Raw genomic sequence first — 18,397 nt, forward strand, 5'->3', positions numbered from 1 at the left:
CAAACACTGGACAACCACAATTAACAATGGAAAATTTCGACATTAATCTATTTAAATTGTCTTACTAACGTACATAGTTTGAATGTTAGTCACGTGGTACTATATCGTTTCGCGGAAGGATAAAAATGTTAATTTAAAACAAATATGCCAATAAAAGGTTTCAAATTCATATTCATGTCCAGTTTTTTTTCCTTATGTGGCAAGTAGCCGTGTAATAAGCGGGATAATGTACAGGCAGCCGGTAGTTATCGCAGAAATAAGCTCCTTCAGTGTGAAACAAGTCCTGATCACACTGTCGGGGCTTATTTCTACGATAACTACCGGCTGCCTGTACATTATCCCTTACATAATGGATACTTTGATCTCCATGCACATTTTACTTTAAGGTTGGAAATGTATTTTTGAAATCGGAATATTTTTAAATATATTTTGGTTTTAAAGCAAATATATTTTTGACTTCAAAAATATATTTAATTGAGCATCACAGATACAACATATATTTGACATTTATTTTAAATATATTTTAGCCAGGAATTTTTTTTATTTTTTTATTTTATTTTTTATCGTATAGGGAATGTCTTTATTACCCGTTTCACATTGTGAAATGCGTCAGTGGAGTTTCGATGTGAATTATTGTCATTCAGGGATTGCTTGGGTGTTTGAATAGAGATCGTGATCTTTTAACTATTAACAAAGACTAAAGAATACACTTAAAGGGACTTCGCTATTAATCATACAGCTCTAATTAAACACTGCAAAATGTTTTGCTATATCGTCACGTTCTCGCGAGACCAGTCTGATCTCGTCACACCCCTAATATATATACCTAATATATATTACCACTCAAAAGTTTGGGATCAGTAAGCTTTTTAATGCTTTTTAAAGAAGTTTCTTCTACTCATCAAGGCTGTATCAATTTGATCAAAAAAATGTTCTTTTGTGAAATATTATTGCAATTTAACATAACAGTTTTCTATTTTAATGTCCAAGTAATAAAATATAAAAATATAATTTCTTTCTCTTCAGCGTCACATGATCCTTCAGAAATCATGCTAATATTCACATTTATTATAAATGTTGAAAACCGCTGTGCTGCTTCATATTTTGATATTTTTTTTAATATCAAATAATTATTACTTTTATTCAGGAGATATGTGTTAAATTAATAAAAAGTCATAATAAAGACTCTATTTTGCTCTTTTTAACTTTGTATTAAAAAAAATGAAGCAGCACAAGTTTCAACATCGATAGTAAATCATAATTTTAGACTGATTTCTAGAGCATCATGTGACGCTGAAGACTGGAGAAATGCTGAAAATCACTGCTGCGTCACAGAAATAAATGATATTTTAAAATATAATAAAATAGGAAACAAATATTAGAAATTGCAATAAGATTTCATAATATTACAAATAAATACAGCCTTGATGAGCAGAAAAGACTTAATATCAACAATAATAATCTTACTGATCCCAAACTTTTGAGCAGCGGTGTATTTATTACATTCACTTCCTGTAGCTGTATCCCTTTTAGCCACAACCATGTTAACGTGAATCGCATGTTTTCAGAAGATGTTTATGCGAACACTTTTAACGTCACTAGCAAGTTTTTAGGAAATAATTTAAGTTTGAAGAGGGTTGCTAGATGGTTGCTAGGGTGTTTAGGCGGTTGCTAGGTTGCTTGAGACAGATAAGAGTTTGTGGGAAACAAAGGAAGAAAGAGATGAGAGAGTTTGTGTTTGTTCACAATATGAGAAGATTTTGTGTGATTGAATGACAAACTAACAGAGTATTTCTGATTATTGAAACATTCATTCATGCAGCTGTGTGTGTTTATTATTATTATTATTATTAGTATTATTATTATTATTATTATTATTATTATTATTATTATTATTATTATTATTATTATGAGATGAATGTCTCTGTGTGTGTTTTCTAGTGTGGATCATGGAGGAGAGTTCAGGATCACATCAGGGCTCCACAAATGTAAGTCCACAAACAGACTCACAGTTTTCTTGTTTGTTGTTTAGTTGTAAATGTGTCTCTTGTAATGTGTGTCTTGTGTTCAGATGCCTGTGATCTCACACTGGATACAAACACAGCAAACAAACACCTCACTCTGTCTGACCACAACAGAAAGGCGACACGAGTGAAAGAGCCACAGTCATATCCTGATCATCCAGACAGATTTGATTATTATCAGGTTCTGAGTGTTGAGAGTCTGACTGGACGCTGTTACTGGGAGACTGAATGCAGTGGAGATGTTCAAATATCAGTGTCATATAAAGAAATCAAGAGGAAAGGATGGGGTGCTGACAGTGTGTTTGGATCTAATGTGAACTCCTGGAGTCTGAGATGCTCTAATCACAGATTCATTGCTCGTCACAGTAATAAGGAGACTGATATATCTGCTGTTTCAGACTCCTGTAAGAGAGTAGGAGTGTTTCTGGACGAGTCGAACGGCACTCTGTCCTTCTACAGCGTCTCTGACAAACACAAACTCACACACTTACACACATTCACACACACATTCACTCACACACTACACACTGGATTTGGACTTTATTCAAACTCTTCAGTGTCTCTGTGTGACATTAAACACAACTGAATAACACACATCTCTGTAACACACACACATTACACAAATCACACACTAATAAAGAGAAATACTAGTGTTTGTGGAAATTACTTCATTATTATTATTATTATGATAAGTTTGAAAGCAACATTCAAAAGCACTTCTAGAAACAGTGTCTGTGCAACTGGACATTAAAAACATTCATTTCCTGTGAACCTCTTCATTTTTAAAGAAAAACTTATAGAAGTCTTGAAATGAAAAGAGCTATTTTTTTCATTAAAATTAATTTAACTGACTCTCTTTATTTTCTTGAAATAAGAAAATAATTTCTTTATTTTTCAGGTCACACTTGGTGCTTGAAATCTAACTTTTTTTAATTTTAGGAAAATTAATGTAATATGTTTTTGTTCATTAATATATTTTGATTATTATTTAGCATTTTGAAGAGTTTTCATGATAGTATTTAATTTTTATGAAAGATTAAAGAGCTATTTTTCCATTAAAATTAATTAAACTGAGCCTCTTTATTTTCGGGTCACACTTGGTGCTTGAAATGTAATTTCTTTTTTTTTTTCAGGAAAATCAATGTTATATTTATTTTTTTGTTCAATAATATATTTTGATTATTATTTAGCATTTTGGAGAGTTTTTATGATAGTATTACATTTTTATACACAATGAATGAGCTATTTTTTTTCAATTATTTCAATAATTTCAATTTTTATTTTATTTTTTATTTTTATTTTTTTAGGGAAATTAATGTAATATATGTTTCTTCAATAATATATTTTGATTATTATTTAGCATTTTGAGGATATTTTATGATAATATTACATTTTTATGAACAATTTAAAAGCTATTTTTCCATTAAAATTAATTAAATTGAGCCCCTTCATTTTCGGGTCACACTTTTTTTTTTTTAATTTTAGGAAAATTAACATTATATATTTTGTATAATAATATATTTTGATTATTATTTAGCATTTTGGAGAGTTTTTATGATAGTATTACATTTTTATACACAATGAATGAGCTATTTTTATTTTTTTTTTCAATTAAAAGTAATTAAACTGAGCCTCTTTATTTTCGGGTCACACTTGGTGCTATAAATTGAACTTTCTTTCTTTTTTTTTTTTTAGGGAAATTAATGTAATATATTTTTGTTTAATAATATATTTAGATTTTTATTTAGCATTTTGAGGATATTTTATGATAGTATTACATTTGTATTAAAAATTAATGAGCTATTTTTCCATTAAAATTAATTAAACTGAGCCTCTTTATTTTTCGGGTCACACTTAGTGCTTGAAATCTTACTTTTTTTTTTTAGGAAAATCAATGTAATATCTTTTCATTAATAATATATTTTGATTATTATTTATCATTTTGAAGAGATTTTATGATAGTATTTAATTTTTCTGAAAAATTTAAGAGCTATTTTTCCATTAAAATTAAATAAACTGAGCTTCTTTATTTTCGGGTCACACTTGGTGCTTGAAATTTAACTTTGTTTTTTTTTTTTGTTTTTGTTTTTTTTTCCCCAGGAAAATCAATTAAATATATTTTTGTTCAATAATATATTTTGATTATTATTTAGCATTTTGAGGATATTTTATGATAGTATTTAATTTTTATGAATAATTTAAGAGCTATTTTTCCATTAAACTTAATTAAACCAAGAATATTTATTTCCGGGTCACACTTGGTGCTAGAAATTTAATTTTTTTTTTTTTTTTTTTTTTTTTAGGAAAATCAATGTAATATATTTTTCATTAATAATATATTTTGATTATTATTTACCATTTTGAAGAGATTTTATGATAGTAAATTTTTCTGAAAAATTTAAGAGCTATTTTTCCATTAAAATTAATTAAACTGAGCCTCTTTATTTTCGGGTCACACTTGCTGCTTGAAACTGAACTTTTGTTGTTGTTGTTTTTTAGGAAAGCAATGTAATATATGTTTGTTTAATAATATATTTTGATTATTATTTAGCATTTTGAGGATATTTTATGATAATATTACATTTTTATGAACAATTTAAAAGCTATTTTTCCATTAAAATTAATTAAATTGAGCGCCTTCTTTTTCGGGTCACACTTGGTGCTTGAAATTTAACTTTTTTTTTTTTTTTTAGGAAAATCAGTGTTATATATTTTGTTTCAAAAAAAATATTTTGATTATTATTTAGCATTTTGAGGATATTTTATGATAGTATTTAATTTTTTTGAAAAATTTAAAATCTATTTTTCCATTAAAATTATTTCAACTGGGCCACTTTATTTTCGGGTCACACTTGGTACTTGAAATTTAACTTTGTTTTTTTTTTGTTTTTGTTTTTTTTTCCCAGGAAAATCAATTAAATATATTTTTGTTCAATAATATATTTTGATTATTATTTAGCATTTTGAGGATATTTTATGATAGTATTTAATTTTTATGAATAATTTAAGAGCTATTTTTCCATTAAACTTAATTAAACCAAGAATATTTATTTCCGGGTCACACTTGGTGCTAGAAATTTAATTTTTTTTTTTTTTTTTTTTTTTTAGGAAAATCAATGTAATATATTTTTCATTAATAATATATTTTGATTATTATTTACCATTTTGAAGAGATTTTATGATAGTAATTTTTTCTGAAAAATTTAAGAGCTATTTTTCCATTAAAATTAATTAAACTGAGCTTCTTTATTTTCGGGTCACACTTGCTGCTTGAAACTGAACTTTTGTTGTTGTTGTTTTTTTAGGAAAGCAATGTAATATATGTTTGTTTAATAATATATTTTGATTATTATTTAGCATTTTGAGGATTTTTTATGATAGTATTTAATTTTTATGACAAATTTAAAAGCTATTTCTCCATTAAAATTAATTCAACCAAGCCTCTTCTTTTTCGGGTCACACTTGGTGATTGAAATTTAACTCATTTATTTATTTATTTTTTTTAGGAAAATCAGTGTTATATATTTTGTTTCAAAAAAATATTTTGATTATTATTTAGCATTTTGAGGATATTTCATGGTAGTATTTAATTTTTTTTAATAAAAATTTAAAAGCTATTTTTCCATTAAAATTATTTAAACTGGGCCTATTTATTTCCGGGTCACACTTGGTGCTAGAAATTTAATTTTTTTTTCTTTTTTTTTTTTAGGAAAATGAAGAGATTTTATGATAGTATTTAATTTTTCTGAAAAATTTAAGAGCTATTTTTCCATTAAAATTAAATAAACCGAGCTTCTTTATTTTCGGGTCACACTTGCTGCTTGAAACTGAACTTTTGTTGTTGTTGTTTTTTAGGAAAGCAATGTAATATATGTTTGTTTAATAATATATTTTGATTATTATTTAGCATTTTGATGATATTTTATGATAGTATTTAATTTTTTTTTAAAAATTAAAAAGCTACTTTTCCATTTAAATTAATTAAATTGAGCCCCTTCATTTTCGGGTCACACTTTTGTTTTGTTTTTTAATTTTAGGAAAATTAACATGATATATTTTTGTATAATAATATATTTTGATTATTATTTAGCATTTTGGAGAGTTTTTATGATAGTATTACATTTTTATACACAATGAATGAGCTTTTTTTTTTCAATTAAAAGTAATTAAACTGAGCCTCTTTATTTTCGGGTCACACTTGGTGCTATAAATTGAACTTTATTTATTTTTTATTTTTTTTTTAGGAAAATTAATGTAATATATTTTTCATTAATAATATATTTTGATTATTATTTATCATTTTGAAGAGATTTTATGATAGTATTTAATTTTTCTGAAAAATTTAAGAGCTATTTTTCCATTAAAATTAATTAAACTGAGCCTCTTTCTTTTTCGGGTCACACTTGGTGCTTGAAATCTAACTTTTTTTTAGGAAAATCAATGTAATATATTTTTCATTAATAATATATTTTGATTATTATTTATCATTTTGAAGAGATTTTATGATAGTATTTAATTTTTCTGAAAAATTTAAGAGCTATTTTTCCATTAAAATTAAATAAACTGAGCTTCTTTATTTTCGGGTCACACTTGCTGCTTGAAACTGAACTTTTGTTGTTGTTGTTTTTTAGGAAAGCAATGTAATATATGTTTGTTTAATAATATATTATGATTATTATTTAGCATTTTGAGGATATTTTATGATAAAATAATTGTTGGGCCACTAAATTTAAAAGCTATTTTTCCATTAAAATTATTGGGCCACTTTATTTTCGGGTCACACTTGGTACTTGAAATTTAACTTTTTTTTTTTTTTTTCCAGGAAAATCAATTAAATATATTTTTGTTCAATAATATATTTTGATTATTATTTAGCATTTTAAGGATATTTTATGATAGTATTTAATTTTTATGAAAAATGTAAGTTCTGTTTTTCCATTAAAGTTAATTAAACCGAGCCTCTTTATTTTCGGGTCACACTTGGTGCTAGAAATTTAATTAATTGTTTTTGTTTTTTTGTTTTTTTAGGAAAATGAATGTAATATATGTTTGTTTAATAATATATTTTGATTATTATTTAGCATTTTGAGGACATTTTATGTTAGTATTTAATTTTTATGAAAAAAAAAAAAAACACTATTTTTCCATAAAAATTAATTAAACTGAGCCTCTTTATCTTCGGGTCACACTTGGTGCTAGAAATTGAACTTTTTTAATTAATTTATTTATTTTTTTTTTTAGGAAAATTAATGATATATATTTTTGTTTAATAATATATTTTGATTATTATTTAGCATTTTGATGATATTTTATGATAGTATTTAATTTTTTAAAAAAATTAAAAAGCTATTTTTCCATTTAAATGAATTAAACTGAGCTTCTTTCTTTCTTTCTTTCTTTCTTTCTTTCTTTCTTTCTTTCTTTCTTTCTTTCTTTCTTTCTTTCTTTATTTATTTTTATATCTAAAGATTCCTGCACTGTAAAAAATAAATAAATAAATAAATAAGTGTAATATACAGTAAAATACTGGCAGCTGTGGTTGCCAGAAGTTCACCGTAAAAAATATGGTCACAATGTGAAATGCTTTACAGAATACTTTTATGATAAACATGTTTACAGTAATTTACTTCAAAAAAAAAGTAAAATACTGTTAATAAATATACTGTCAAACTAATTACATTCTATTTACGTAACAAACACAATACAACTGTATAGAATATTATAGTATTATTGCAATTTTACAGATAATTTTACTATAATTCTGTGGTTGCCAGAAATTCACTGCAAAAAATATGGGAAAATACAAAAGGCATTACAATTGTTTGCCACAGATTTTACAAAAATCAGTCAGGTTATTGGAATTGCTAAATGAACGAATAAATACTGTTTATAGTAAATCAAGGCACAAACCATAATTATTAGATTGTAAAGAACCAGATTCTGCACACAGGCACTGGGTTAAAACAGTCTGAGCTGATCCAATAACCGACATATGCACTGCTATAGAATAAAAGATTGTGAACACATTTATGTTGTAATAAAAATAGATTTTAGTTCCACAATTTTATCATATCAATGGCAACAGAGTAAAGTTATTTGAGCAGCTGACCAAAAGGTAACATGTATGATCTGACAAATATTGATGCAGGGCAGTTACTTTAAAAGCTTATGAATGAAATGTAGTCACTGAAGCTTAGCACTCTGAGATTTGGCCATCCCACATTTCTGCAAAGTTGGAAGCACTGAAATTTCCAGCTGTGCAAGTTAAAGAAAGGGTTAAATAATTAAATAGTACTTCAAAAGTTTTTGGTAAGAAAGTAAAGGAATTTATGTATAATGAACAGCAAAACTTACTGCTATTTCTTCTTAAAAAGTGTCCAAATCCAAATGGATACTGTCAGGAAAAAGAGATTGAAGAGGTCCTTGTTGCGTACAACACCTGGCATAACATAACAAAAACAGGTCAAGGGAAAAATATTGTCCTAAATAAGACAACATATTTTCAAGCATATCTTCCACTCTTTTAAATGCTGTTTGCAAATGACATGTAATAAATAAATGGCCAAATTTAGTGAAAAGCCAACAGTTGTGCCTCACAAGTGGCTAATGAGGTTCAACACAACACATACCATTATTGTAGCAAACAAAGTTCACTTCCACAGGTCCTGGTGCTGCAATCCTGATCTCTTTCCATTGTGTCTCTTGTTCATCTCTACTGCTGCTGTTCAATGAAGTGGATACAGCAAAAACATGGCATTAAAAGTTAAAACCAGTAAATTAAATAAACGCTATTGATAAAAGAGTACAATTTCACTACTTTCTTTTGGTCCAGAAAGTTGTTTTCTCAAAGTCATCATCTACTGAAGTTTGAATGCAGTGCTTGAAATGTATCAGAATTGAAAGACTTCAATTTTACACTAGTTATGAAAATAGCTTATACAATGTTTAGCAGAAAAAAAAATGAAAGTATTTACTTACTTTTAAATAGATTCCTAGATCTTAGCAATGCCACCAGCCATTAACTTATTTTGAAAGGTTACAACAATCACTGAAAAAAGGTGTCTGGAAAGTTTCCAGCCAAACACTCTAAACTCAGACTATTTTGAAAAAAAACAAAACTTCTAAATTCCAAAACTTAAAGCATATCCCACTATATGCAGGAAGTATAATCAATTTGTTTTGTAACATCTTTAGAAAAATGTAAAACAAAAATTGCTCTTTTTTTTTTTTTTTTTTTTTTTTACTAAACTAAACAAATAAAGCCTTTAACAAAAATGTCCAAAAAAATCTGTTACATTGTTCTTAGGTAATCATTAGACATTAATAACTTTTACCAAAATGTGGAATAAGCCAGTTTACCAATTGAACTGAACCAAAAACAATGCTCATTAAAACATTAACATTAACCCAAAACCTAAAAGCATACTTTTTCTGTTAGTGGTTGACAGATAAGGTAAAGTAAAGTGGATGCTGTTCCATACAGGTAGTGCTGTTTAAGTGTTTTGTCTTAACATTTCAAACGGATTTGTTCTAAAAGAAAGAAGAAAAAAATCTTTACCTCTGAATAAACTCAAGTGTGGAGCCCAGATTCACAGGATAGTGGATATTGAAGCAGTAGTAGCTTGCAAACATCATGCAGACAGCAGAGATGAGGGTGGGGTGGGGTCATTCACAATTCTTTGGTCAACACTCAACATGAATTGCTTTGCGGCATAACATGATGTTCCTGCAAGAAGACACAGTTAGAAATTAACTGCACAACAGCCAATACATACACATGTTATTTCCTTACATAAGCTCAGGCTCCTTCAGCAAAAAAGATCACCGTACCACATACAATGATGCATGGTATCACAGGCAATCAGGTGTCTGGGTGAGGGTGAGGGTGAGTGTGAGGGTGAGGATGAGGAAGACAGAGAGATTGAGGAGCATGCTGAAGACACTGGAGAGGTAAATGTTGACTGACTATGGAATTCTGTTGTCTCTGCTGTAAAAAAAATTAAATTATTCTGCATAATGTACTTACTGGGTTGTTTCCAGGCAGCCAACAATTTTCTAGCTTAAATTGGTCTCAGTTCTGTGAGCAGATCAGCTTCCTGAATATAATGTAAATCCTCAGTGGTTCCCACACCTAAAGACTGTAGTGTCTCCAATACAATATTTAGAACAGAGGTTGGGAGGTCTGGTTACACATTAGTAATGGCACTGCTTATGTTGCTTGGTTCCATGTCATCCATTCTGAGTAAGCAAAAAAGGACAAAAAACAAACAAACAAACAAAAAACAAACAAAAAAACACTTAACTAACAAAATTGACAGTCCTAGACAAGTGTGACAAAACACTGTGTATCAACAGAACCAGTTGTTGTCCATCCTTCATGTAAGGAGCCAATGGATAGAAGTCAATCATGTCACAGATGTTCAGACACTGCATCCTTTCATTGTATTTTCTCACTGAGGACACATGGTACTGAGGAAGGAATTCTGCTGTGTACATTGACACCAAGTGTGCCGTAAAAGTCCCGAAAAGTGAAGCCAAAAGTTTTCGATCACCCCACGGTGGCTGGCTGCAGTATAGGTTATAAACCCTGCCCTCTCCATGTAATCTAATGGGACGTGAGCCAAACTAAATAATCGAATTACACTTTAAATAATTTATTTCCAAAGAGGGTTTTCATCGTGTGAGGTAGTTTTTATAATGCTTATTCATGTTCAATTGTTCGTTTTTCTAATAAGTTTGCTTTTAGGTAGTTATTTAATGCTATAAAAACGGGGTGTGGTGTCATGATTGTGATCTTGCGATTGGGTCTGCCGGACTTTGGGCGGACTTTGATACCGCTTCTCACCTCACGACACTACTGCGCAGACTCTGGCTCCAAACTAATCTCTACTGCGCAGACTCTGGCTCCAAATTAATCTCTACTGTGCAGAATCTGGCTCCAAACAAATATCTACTGCGCAGACTCTGGCTCCAAACTAATCTCTACTGCGCAGACTCTGGCTCCAAACAAATATCTACTGTGCAGATATAAAAACGGGGTGTGGTGTCATGATTGTGATCTTGCGATTGGGTCTGCCGGACTTTGGGCGGACTTTGTTACCGCTTCTCCACCTCACGACACTACTGCGCAGACTCTGGCTCCAAACTAATCTCTACTGCGCAGACTCTGGCTCCAAATGAATCTCTACTGTGCAGAATCTGGCTCCAAACAAATATCTACTGCGCAGACTCTGGCTCCAAACGAACCTCTACTGTGCAGAATCTGGCTCCAAACAAATATCTACTGTGCAGACTCTGGCTCCAAACTAATCTCTACTGCGCAGACTCTGGCTCCAAATGAATCTCTACTGTGCAGAATCTGGCTCCAAACAAATATCTACTGTGCAGACTCTGGCTCCAAACTAATCTCTACTGCGCAGACTCTGGCTCCAAATGAATCTCTACTGTGCAGACTCTGGCTCCAAACAAATATCTACTGCGCAGACTCTGGCTCCAAACGAACCTCTACTGTGCAGACTCTGGCTCGAAACTAATCTCTACTGCGCAGACTCTGGCTCCAAACAAATATCTACTGCGCAGACTCTGGCTCCAAACGAACCTCTACTGCGCAGACTCTGGCTCCAAACGAACCTCTACTGCGCAGACTCTGGCTCCAAACGAACCTCTACTGCACAGACTCTGGCTCCAAATGAATCTCTACTGCGCAGACTCTGGCTCCAAACTAATCTCTACTGCGCAGACTCTGGCTCCAAATGAATCTCTACTGCGCAGACTCTGGCTCCAAACGAACCTCTACTGCACAGACTCTGGCTCCAAATGAATCTCTACTGCGCAGACTCTGGCTCCAAACTAATCTCTACTGCGCAGACTCTGGCTCCAAATGAATCTCTACTGTGCAGACTCTGGCTCCAAACAAATATCTACTGCGCAGACTCTGGCTCCAAACGAACCTCTACTGTGCAGACTCTGGCTCGAAACTAATCTCTACTGCGCAGACTCTGGCTCCAAACAAATATCTACTGCGCAGACTCTGGCTCCAAACTAATCTCTACTGCGCAGACTCTGGCTCCAAACAAATATCTACTGTGCAGACTCTGGCTCCAAACGAACCTCTACTGTGCAGACTCTGGCTCCAAACTAATCTCTACTGCGCAGACTCTGGCTCCAAACGAACCTCTACTGTGCAGACTCTGGCTCCAAACTAATCTCTACTGCGCAGACTCTGGCTCCAAACGAACCTCTACTGTTCAGACTCTGGCTCCAAACAAATATCTACCTTGCAGACTCTGGCTCCAAATGAATCTCTACTGCGCAGACTCTGGCTCCAAACGAACCTCTACTGCACAGACTCTGGCTCCAAATGAATCTCTACTGCGCAGACTCTGGCTCCAAACTAATCTCTACTGTGCAGACTCTGGCTCTAAATGAATCTCTACTGTGCAGACTCTGGCTCCAAACTAATCTCTACTGCGCAGACTCTGGCTCTAAACTAATCTCTACTGTGCAGACTCTGGCTCCAAACTAATCTCTACTGCGCAGACTCTGGCTCCAAACTAATCTCTACTGTGCAGACTCTGGCTCCAAACTAATCTCTACTGCGCAGACTCTGGCTCCAAACCAACCTCTACTGCGCAGACTCTGGCTCCAAACCAACCTCTACTGTGCAGACTCTGGCTCCAAACCAATCTCTACTGTGCAGACTCTGGCTCCAAACCAACCTCTACTGCGCAGACTCTGGCTCCAAACCAACCTCTACTGTGCAGACTCTGGCTCCAAACTAATCTCTACTGTGCAGACTCTGGCTCCAAACCAACCTCTACTGCGCAGACTCTGGCTCCAAACCAACCTCTACTGCACAGACTCTGGCTCCAAACCAACCTCTACTGCGCAGACTTGGGCTCCAAACTAATCTCTACTGCGCAGACTCTGGCTCCAAACAAATATCTACTGCGCAGACTCTGGCTCCAAACGAACCTCTACTGCGCAGACTCTGGCTCCAAATGAACCTCTACTGCGCAGACTCTGGCTCCAAATGAATCTCTACTGCGCAGACTCTGGCTCCAAACGAACCTCTACTGCACAGACTCTGGCTCCAAATGAATCTCTACTGCGCAGACTCTGGCTCCAAACTAATCTCTACTGCGCAGACTCTGGCTCCAAATGAATCTCTACTGTGCAGACTCTGGCTCCAAACTAATATCTACTGCGCAGACTCTGGCTCCAAACGAACCTCTACTGTGCAGACTCTGGCTCGAAATTAATCTCTACTGCACAGACTCTGGCTCCAAACAAATATCTACTGCGCAGACTCTGGCTCCAAACGAACCTCTACTGCGCAGACTCTGGCTCCAAATGAATCTCTACTGCGCAGACTCTGGCTCCAAACTAATCTCTACTGCGCAGACTCTGGCTCCAAACAAATATCTACTGTGCAGACTCTGGCTCCAAACGAACCTCTACTGTGCAGACTCTGGCTCCAAACTAATCTCTACTGCGCAGACTCTGGCTTCAAACGAACCTCTACTGCGCAGACTCTGGCTCCAAACCAACCTCTACTGTGCAGACTCTGGCTCCAAACAAATATCTACTGCGCAGACTCTGGCTCCAAACAAACCTTTACTGTGCAGACTCTGGCTCCAAACGAATCTCTACTGTGCAGACTCTGGCTCCAAATGAATCTCTACAGTGCAGACTCTGGCTCCAAACTAATCTCTACTGCGCAGACTCTGGCTCCAAACGAATCTCTACTGTGCAGACTCTGGCTCCAAATGAATCTCTACTGTGCAGACTCTGGCTCCAAACTAATCTCTACTGCGCAGACTCTGGCTCCAAACTAATCTCTACTGTGCAGACTCTGGCTCCAAACTAATCTCTACTGTGCAGACTCTGGCTCCAAACTAATCTCTACTGTGCAGACTCTGGCTCCAAACTAATCTCTACTGTGCAGACTCTGGCTCCAAACCAACCTCTACTGCGCAGACTCTGGCTCCAAACCAACCTCTACTGCGCAGACTCTGGCTCCAAATCAACCTCTACTGTGCAGACTCTGGCTCCAAACCAACCTCTACTGCGCAGACTCTGGCTCCAAACCAACCTCTACTGCGCAGACTCTGGCTCCAAACCAACCTCTACTGCGCAGACTCTGGCTCCAAACCAACCTCTACTGCGCAGACTCTGGCTCCAAACCAACCTCTACTGCGCAGACTCTGGCTCCAAACCAACCTCTACTGCGGAGACTCTGGCTCCAAACCAACCTCTACTGCACAGACTCTGGCTCCAAACCAACCTCTACTGCGCAGACTCTGGCTCCAAACAAATCTCTACTGCGCAGACTCTGGCTCCAAACCAACCTCTACTGTGCAGACTCTGGCTCCAAACAAATCTCTACTGTGCAGACTCTGGCTCCAAACCAACCTCTACTGCGCAGACTTGGGCTCCAAACAAATATCTACTGCGCAGACTCTGGCTCCAAACGAACCTCTACTGGCTCCAAACAAATCTGTGCAGACTCTGGATCCAAATGACGTAATTTCCCCCAAGATGGCAGCGGCCATATTGAGACGCATTGGCTTCACTTTTCTATAGTGAAATGAAGCGGAGATGCACCATCCATTTTTGTTTTTACAGTCTATGATTGACACCAAAAGATAAACAGCATCGGTTTTATCAAAATGAGCACAAGTTCACCAAACTCCACTGAGTCAGTTTCCCCTGTGACAAGGAACTGTCCTTTCTTGTATGCTGTTCCTTTGTACAACATTTCTACTGTGACTTTTGTTTCAGTATCACCTAAGCCATATTGTCTGATTGCATCTTGAACTGCTTTACTGTACAGTGCTGAGTAAAAAGGACAACCAGCTTTAATTTACAAGACAGCTTGTCCCATGGAGCCAGCTGAAAGATAAGCCTCCAACATCTGATGTCTGTTAGACAGAGTAAGACAGAGGTTTTTGAAATTCCTCAAATGTTAGTAGAGAAGAATTATTGGTGCTAAGGCAAAAATCAAGTAATTCTGAAAATTCTGTTTATTTTGTTACACAGTATAGTACAGAGGCTAATAAAATCAAGAAAGTTGTAATAAAATAATTGGGAAATCTTGATGAGTGATCCTCACCTTATAGAAAGTTTTACCTACATCTCCTTCTGTTGTGTTCAGAACCAACTATTAATGATAAACTGGTGAGAAGTCATCTTTCCTCTAGAACGTTAAACACTTGGTTAGGACCAAACGGAGGAAATTACAGATGTGTGTGGCAACTGCAATCATTGTGAGAATATGGTGAAGACAAACACATTCATTGATGTAACATCAGGATGTGAGTATAAGATAAATTAATTTATTAATTGCAGTACTTCATTTGTGGTGTATCGGTTATAATGTCCTTGTGGTTGTTTCTATATAGGGATGACAAAAAGGAAATTGAAGCTGAGATTGGCAGAACATAAGAATGCTATACGAGTCTGCAATTCTCAATATCCCATGGCCTTACATGATAGAGATAAAAATCATGGTAATCCCAGTAGATTGAAAACAGTGGGTATTGAGCATGTTTCGAGGTCAATTATAGAGGAGATAGAATAAAAAGGTTACAACAGAGAGAGTCTTTTTGGATTTATACATTGAAAGCAACTCGATTCCCAGGTTTGAATGGAGAATTGGATTTTTCGTCTTTTTTTGTAATTGATTTGAAATTTCTTTAGGTAATTTACTTTTTTATGTTGTGTTTTTTGAAAACTATATTGAGATTTAAATTCATATATTGTTTTCTATTTTCAACTTTGTTCATTTGAATTATTATAAATTGATTTTTCGGGTAGGATTATAATTGTGAAAAGCGTGTCTCTGTGTTGTCTTGATACCAAATCAGGTGACCATGTCATGTGACAAATTGATTGTTTAAATGGATTCTGAGTGTGTTGCAAACTGACACCCTGATGAAGGCAAGTTAGCCGCAACACGTCATTGTACGTTTGATGTTTTTAATTGTAAAGCCATGTGAGTAAAGGCTTTTTGTACTTTGCGAGAAGATTTTCGAGTGCCTTGGTTTGTGTTTTTTGTAGATATTTTGATTAATATCATTTTGGTGAGATTTTATGATACTATTCATTTTTTTTACAAGTTTAATGAGCTTAATGGAGATAATTGTTCTATTAAAATTTATTAAATTGAGCCTCTTTATTTTCGGGTCACACTTGGTGCTTAAAATGTATGATATATGAAATGTGTAATATATTTTGATTGTTATTTAGCATTTTGGGGAGTTTTTATGCTAGTGTTCAATTTTTATGAAAATTGTAAGCGTTATTTTTTTATTAAAATGTATTAAACTGAGTATCTTTTGGGTCACACTTGGTTCTTGAAATCTACTTTTTTTTTCTCAGGACAATTAATGTTATATTTTTTGTTTAATAATATATTTGGATTATTATTTAGCATTTTGAGGATATTTTATGATAGTATAGAATATTTATACACCTTTTATTAGCTGTTTTTCCCTATTAAAATTAAGCTTTGAGACTCTTCATTTTTAGTTCACACTTAGTACTTGAAATGTATATTTCCTTCTTCAGGATAATCAATGTAATTTATTTTTGTTCAATGAAATTTTATGATTATTATTTAGCATTTTGAGGAGATTTTATGTATTCAATAGTATTCAATATTTATACAATGTTTATGAGCTATTACTTTCATTAAAATTAATTAAACGCTGAGCCTCTTCATTTTTGGGTCACACTTGGTATTTGAAATATAACTTTTATTTCCCTTCAGGAAGATCAATGTAATATATTTTTGTATAATAATATAATTAGATTATTATTTCGCATTTTGAGGAGATTTTATCATAGTATTCAATCATTTTTACACTTTTTATGAGGTATTTTTTCTCACAGTCATTTTTGACTAATTATATTTATATGTAAAAAAAAAAAAAAAAAAAAAAAAAAAAAATATATATATATATATATATATATATATATATATAGCTTTCTACAAAACCCTAAAAAAAATGTCATTCCTAACATTTGTCAAACTTTTTGTCAAACTTGTGTTGACTGAGGAAAAAGACTTTCCCCTTCAGTCGAATCACTTCGACGTTACATGGGATCTCGCTTGAGAGACCGATCATCTCTGAGCCTTATATAAAAAGGCCAATTGCAAATTGGCGAGTGGACGTGCGCGCCGGCCACGCCCCCGTACATACGGGTATATAAGATGGCCGCGCGCATCACTCAGTTAGACTTTTGCTTTCAGAGCCTTTCTGCTCGAGCCTGTCTTCAAGAACTTCTAAAGAAAGAAGAAGAAACTTTGTTCCTGCAAGCTCTTCTCCGCTGACGTGCTGCCATCTAAAAGAACTTATTCTAAAAGAGTGTTTTGGCAGCCGTCAGCGGTATCCTGTGGGCGGCCGTTTTCACGGCCATTAAAAGACTCCTGCGCTCCAGCGAGCGACCCCATCGAGTGCACAGAGTGCCGGTTCCTCCCTGGGCAGACCGGGATCTAAAAAGAGCAATTTCTCACGGCTGTGAAGCGTCCTTTTCAGGATGGTCTTCCGGCCGTGCGCTACTGGATGTGGCAGTTTCCTCACCTCCGAGGACGGACATGAACGCTGCCTTACATGCCTGGGCTTAGAGCATGCTGAGGCAGCGTTCACGGATGGTTCATGCGTGCATTGCGAGTGCATGACCATGGCCACGTTGAAGAACCGCCGCTCCTTCGCGAGACGGCTCCCCCCTGGACCCCGCGGTCCATCGTTAAGACGACAATGCTTTTCGGCCACCGTGGCGAGGCAACGGGGGGGTTTATAAGTGACAGTGCTGAACGCGCCGCCGGCTTCCAAAGCCCTGCAGCCGTCTGCACCCCAACGTGGCCCCGTCGAGTGGCCAGAGCAGTATGCTTCCCCGGTATCCGGGCCGAGCATCTCCTTTGGCGCTCCACCGGAGGAAGAGATGTCTGTCGCTACGTCAGGGGGTGAGTCCGATGGTGAGGCGGACATCTCGCCGGGCCAGCGCCCTCCTGCGGTTGCTGCCCCGTCTGACATGGACGCTGAACTATCGGCTATGCTCCTCCGTGCCGCCAGGGGGATCGGCCTCGAGGTGTCTGACTTACCTCCTGCCGATCCCTCTAGGCTTGGCGATTGGTTCCTGAGGGGGGCGCCTGCGGTTCCGCCGCACCCCCCCCCCCCCCCGTTCCATTCTTTCCGGAGGTGCATGAGGAGCTGACCAAAACATGGCGGATGCCTTTTTCCTCGCGCCTTCGCCCCAGCTCCTCCTCCCTCGCCACCCTCGATGGCGGGGCAGCCCGGGGATACGAGTCGCTCCCCCAGGTGGAACGTGCTATCGCGGTGCACTTATGCCCGCGGGGCGCCGCCACC

At 35.1% G+C, this 18,397-nt stretch overlaps 1 protein-coding gene and 1 long non-coding RNA gene across 2 annotated transcripts in view; one reads left to right on the top strand and one right to left on the bottom strand.

Annotated features, from left to right (window-relative positions):
• The window catches only part of LOC141337723 (uncharacterized), a 176,882-nt gene that overhangs the window by 108,979 nt on the left and 49,506 nt on the right, over positions 1–18,397 (bottom strand). The window lies entirely within an intron of this gene.
• Positions 1,942–2,687, top strand: LOC141338321 (uncharacterized). The gene is made up of 2 exons (XR_012355825.1): positions 1,942–1,988; positions 2,072–2,687. It is a non-coding gene; the product is annotated as an uncharacterized lncRNA (long non-coding RNA).

Source organism: Garra rufa, chromosome 1 (assembly GCF_049309525.1).
Source record: "Garra rufa chromosome 1, GarRuf1.0, whole genome shotgun sequence".
In the NCBI taxonomy this organism is placed as follows: Eukaryota; Metazoa; Chordata; class Actinopteri; order Cypriniformes; family Cyprinidae; genus Garra; species Garra rufa.